Raw genomic sequence first — 6,034 nt, 5'->3', positions numbered from 1 at the left:
CCATGGGCTTCCCCTACTCTTATCAGGGTTCTATCTGTGCAGGATTCCCCTGTCTGTGTTGATGGATAAGAGGCCCTGTCACTCTGATAAGGCATGTTCTATATGAACCTTGTGTCATCATTGGGGGGTTGTTTACCAGTATCTAATATTTTCCAACTCTGTCTCTGTCAACTCTGAAACACTTTTGGGATACTGAGGGGCAATTGCAGGAAAGCTTTAATGCAGTTAATTTCATTTTTATTGTCCATATTCAACTAACTTGTCTCTTTTCTCCCATCCAGAGGCTTTAGCCCAGCTCTTCAGATTAGAGAACTTCTTCAGAGACTGGAACTTGGTAAGGCTCTTTTATATTTGCTAGGGGCAAAAATGGGCAAGGCACACACTCAGGAATACCCAGGGTGCAAGTATTATGGTTGTATTGATGACTTAGGTGCAAAAATTGGCACATGCAAGTTTTTTTTTTTGCCAGATGCACTGGCGATTGCAACCTGGTCAGGATGTGGATGGGATATAGCACTATGTAAATGCCCTGTACCCACCCATCATTCACAACACTTAACATCATGCATTGGGTTCAAAGTGCTCCCTTGCACTGCACACTGAACCTTGTGCCACTTGTTCCAACAAAAGGGAAAAACACATTTTTTTTAACCCCTCCAAACCCTCAGAAACAACCTACATGTTCAAATCAAACCCCTAAGTGGGGAGGAAACCAATTCAGTCAGAAAAGAAAGATATTTCAAAACCACTCAAAATAAATTTAGTATGCTAAAATGAAGCCCAAGCTGTTGAAGGCCAATGGGCCTCAAGTCAGTGAAGCTCAAGGTGTTGAAGGCCAATGGGCCTCAAGTCAGTAAAGCTGAAGACGTTGAAGGCCAATGGGCCTCAAGTCATTGAAGCTCAAGGCGTTGAAGTCCAAAGGGCCTCAAGTCAGTAAAGCTGAAGACGTTGAAGGCCAATGGGCCTCAAGTCAGTGAAGCTCAAGGTGTTGAAGGCCAATGGGCCTCAAGTCAGTAAAGCTGAAGACGTTGAAGGCCAATGGGTTTCAAGCCAATGAAGTCCAGGGCGTTGAAGTCCAAAGGGCTTCAAATCAATTTAGCCCAAGATGTTGATGGCCAATGGACCTCAAGTTGACAGACCTCTAATGCAGGGTTGTGCCTCAGCCCTCCATTATATAATGGATAAATCATGTAACCCTTAATGAACCACAATGTATTGGATGCTTGGGCTGATCACTTTGGTGCCTCTTATGTGTGAAGGTGTGTAATATGCTGCCCATATTTGTGCTACAGACAGTAGTGGATATGAAGGACTCAGTGTCATGGTGCTTATAGGTTTTCTATAGCTCTATGGTGGGAATAAGAGAGTGCTGAGGAGAGCTGTACTTGGCTTAGCCACATTCAAATGCAAAAAGAGTTGGGGAGCAACACAAGCATGAAAAGACCCCTTGGGGTGCCAAATAAGGGCTGTGATTGGTTATTTGGTAGTCCCTATGTGGATTGACAGTTTACAGGAGGCCCTACTTGGCACTTTACTTGGTTTTTATGCAATTAAATCTTGCTTCCAAGCCTGGAATTCAAAAATAAGCACATGCTATGAGGACACGGAGAGCAACATTCAAGGGGTTGGAGAGCAACATGTCACTCACGGGATACTGGTTGGGGATCACTGGCTCAGGCCTACAGGCGGATCCTCTGGGACACTGGCTGGCCTAGAATATGTTTTGGGTAAGTGTGCAAAAAAGCAAGCACTGGGCTATTATATGCTGCCCTCTGAGACCTCTGGGGAACTGTACACGGAGAACATTTGGAATCTTCTATGACTTATGGAGGTGTTACTTTTCATGGCCCCGGGAATGGTAGGGCCCCATCCAACTATTCCCCTTGAGGCTGTCTTTAGGCAGTGCTATGGTTACATCCATACACTATACATACTTGTAATGATTATAGGGACACTTATCAATATTATTTACCCCAGTTTGGTCCCTAATGATACTGAAATTCAAACAGCACCCCTAGTTACTATATTATGCAAAATGGTAGAATCTACTCAGCAGCAATATTTGCAGCGTGCCTAGTGAATATGGAATGACTCAAATCTACAATTTACAAGCACCTTAAATATTGGCAGGTGTATGACATGGGCGATGGAATCGTCGGCTTGAAGAGTTCCCCCTGGCAATAAAATGGATTATGCCGTATTTATTTCAATTGGTCTCGCAGGGACGTGCCTGTCATTTGCTGATATTTTACAGAGAGAACTGGTGGAAAAAAAAATGACTAAGCTCCTTTTAGCCCCTAGACCCCCACCCACTCGCCCCTCCCTGATCCTTCTCTAAATCTGCACTGTTCCAGCAGAGGAGCTTCAGCTGCATTTGGATATGGAGGAGGGGGGAGTCATATCAGAGGCTCCAGCTGCTCTACGTGACTGCGTTCCCAGCATGCTTAGCAAGCCAGCAACTCACTAGGGGCTGGGGGAAACATTAAGGTGCTGGTAGACTTATATCCAATGGAGTGTTAGAGTTAGAATGAGGGGTAGAGCTAGATCTGTCCTTGTTGGACCCAACAGAGAGCAGCAGTGAGTAGTAATTAGTATGTAAGATGGCAGCTTCAGACTGGGAGGGCTCTGGGCTGCCTTGGGACCCCCTGGGACCCCAGCCCCCCTCTGGCACCTCCTCGTCTACCTTCTTCTTCTAGCAGGCACATGGGGGGACCATGGAGGAGGCATGTTGCATGGAGCGGATCTGGGCCTGAGGGGCCCACCAGGTTTTTTCCCAATGTCCTGCCGGCCCAGTCGGACCCTGCAAGATGGTGGAAGGAAATTCTTTATATAGTGAATAAAGTACCCCCTATTGTAAAATATAAGGATATTATAAGTTACAGAGGAGATTCATGACCATATAAAAACACAAGGCCAAAGTCCGAGTGTTTATATACAGGTCATGGAACTCCTAGGTAACTTCTAATATCCTTATATTTTACAACAGGGGGTACTTTATTTATTATAATACACAAGTTTCAGTGAGTCATGTGACAGAAATGACATCAGAACTCACCGTTTCTAACTGATGACATCAGAACTCACCGTTTATAAGGATCGATATTCATGGCTTTTGTGTGTATAAATGTTGCCCAACTTGAAGCCCTTCGGTTGTTATTAAATGGGTGGTTCACCTTTAACTTTTAATATGTTCTAGAATGGCTAATTCAAAGCACCTTTTCAATTGGTCTTCATTATTGACTCTTCCAGATTTCAGCTGGGGGTCAGTGACCCCATCTAAAAAAAAACAAAAAACAAATCCTCTGTAAGGCAACAAATGTATTGTTTTTGCTACTTTTTATCATCGTTTTTGTATTCAAAGCCAGTCTTATTCATATTCCAGCATCTTATTCAAAGCACCGCATGGTTGCTAGGGTCATTTGGGCCCTAGCAACCAGATGGCTGAAATTGCAAACCGGAGAGCAGCTGAATAAAAAGCTCAAAAACCACAAATAATAAAAAAAAATGAAAACTAGTTGCGATATCATTTTCTACATTATACTAACAGTTAATTTAAAGGTGAACAGCCCCTTTATCTATACCCTAGAGTTGTATACACCAACCAGTTCCCATTTTAAGATGACATTGATCATTTTCAAGGTCCCCTTTAAACACCCAGCACCCGCTAACTATCCCCCACTGACGACAAGTCACCCTGTTGTGCTTCACCCATTGTGAGTGGCTATAAAAATGGCTGTGGAAGAGGCGAGGCTTTGTGCACTGGCATCTGCCACTTTGAATCATTGTATGGAGGCTGCATTCAGACTGGCAGAGCACAGAAATAGCAGAGGGCTGTGGATGAAGGTGGTAATAAAAAATATAAAATGATTGTGTTGTGTTGAGCCGGTGTAGGAGCAGCAGATGGGATATATAATCCAATACCCACTGTGAGTTATTTTGGGGAACAGCAGAGATTTCTGCATAAGGCGGTCATGATGCAGTTGCTATGGTATAGGGCAGCACTGCAGCTGCAATAGAGGAATACCATTAAAATTAACCTTTCCTGCTGGAATTGTTTTGCCTCCAATAAGGATTAATTATATCTTATGGGATCAAGTACAGGTATAGGATCCCTTATCCGGAAACCCGATATCCAGAAAGCTCCGAATTACGGAATGGCTGTCTCCCATAGACTCCATTTTATCCAAATAATCCAAATTTTTAAAAATAATTTCCTTTTTCTGTGTAATAATAAAACAGTCGCTTGTACTTGATCCCAACTAAGATATAATTAATCCTTATTGGAGGCAAAACCAGCCTATTGGGTTTATTTAATGTTTACATGATTTTCTAGTAGACTTAAGGCATGAAGACCCAAATTATGGAAAGATCTATTATCCGAGTATTCTGGATAACAGGTCCCATACCTGTACAAGCTACTGTTTTATTATTACACAGAAAAAATAAATGTTTTTTTTCTAAGTCTGAATGATTTGATTACAATAGAGACGACGTCCCTGTAATTCTGAGCTTTCTGGATTTCCGGATAAGGGATCCCATACCTGTACCAGCTCCTGATTTCTAGTGTAATTAACCACTCTGCTTCCTCTGTGCGGCATTTGTTTCCTTTCAAACTGAAAACAGAAGCCTGCCATTGGCCAGTTTGAGTCAAGCGCAGAATCTGATTGGATGAAGGGAGCCTGCCTGGAATGTTATCAGTCTCCACCAGCTGAGACGCTGCAATGATAATCAAGCAGTGACATCCCTGCTCAGCTACAGGCCTTATATATATTTATATATATATATATATATATGCACCATATGAATCTGCTCCAAACAGTGTCGGACTGGCCCACCGGGATACCAGGAAAACTCCTGGTGGGCCCAGGTGTCCGTGGGCCCTCCTGCTTCTAAACATTTGGCTTATTTCATGGTCATTGCCTATTTATATGAGAATAAAGAGGCTAAATCGATGGAATTCTAGGTTATAGTATATAAAGAAAAGAGAATAGCAGAATAGAGGTTGAGTGAGGAGAGGAAGAAAATAATACTTAGAATGGGACCCTGGTTTTTGGTGGGGCCCAGTCCTACACTGGCTCCAAATAGTGAAAAGTAAATAAAATAGTGAAAAGTAAATAACCAGGGCTGACGTCAGATGTCTTGGGGCCCCACACAGCTAAATAATCAGACTCCTCATGGCCAGTGCAGACCCTTTGCACCCTGGGTTCAGAGATTACTATTCCTCCCAGGGTGTAGGAGAGGATGTGTCTACTAGAAAACAAGAAATAGGTTGCTCTCAGGGTCCTTATAGCATAAATCTCATCCTATAAATGTTCTTGTTGATCCATATACCCCTCCATATAACTCCTCCTATTGCTCCATATAACCCTTCCCATAACTCCTCCTATTGCTCCATATAACCCTCCCTATAACTTCTCCTATTGCTCCATATAACCCTCCCTATAACTCCTCCTATTGCTCCATATACTCCTCCCTATAACTACTCCTATTGCTCCATATAACCCTCCCCATAACTCCTCCTATTGCTCCATATAACCCTCCCTATAACTCCTCCTATTGCTCCATATAACCCTCCCTATAACTCCTCCTATTGCTCCATATAACCCTCCCTATAACTCCTCCTATTGCTCCATGTAACCCTCCCTATAACTCCTCCTATTGCTCCATATAACCCTCCCTATAACTCCTCCTATTGCTCCATATAACCCTCCCTATAACTCCTCCTATTGCTCCATATAACCCTCCCTATAACTCCTCCTATTGCTCCATATAACCCTCCCTATAACTCCTCCTATTGCTCCATATAACCCTCCCTATAACTCCTCCTATTGCTCCATATAACCCCTCCCTATAAAATTGCTGCAAACAGTACAAATACAATACAATACTATTATTACACAATACACAGGAGGAGAGAGACAAGAATGAGTAGAATAAGAAGGTGTTAGACATAATTAGATGATATAAATGATATAAAGACTTATTATGGGATATAGATTTGTATTTATACTCAGCACCTCCCCCTCCCTCTCTC

This window comes from Xenopus laevis, chromosome 9_10L, assembly GCF_017654675.1.
Source record: "Xenopus laevis strain J_2021 chromosome 9_10L, Xenopus_laevis_v10.1, whole genome shotgun sequence".
Taxonomy (NCBI): domain Eukaryota; kingdom Metazoa; phylum Chordata; class Amphibia; order Anura; family Pipidae; genus Xenopus; species Xenopus laevis.
This window is presented reverse-complemented; position numbering follows the sequence as displayed.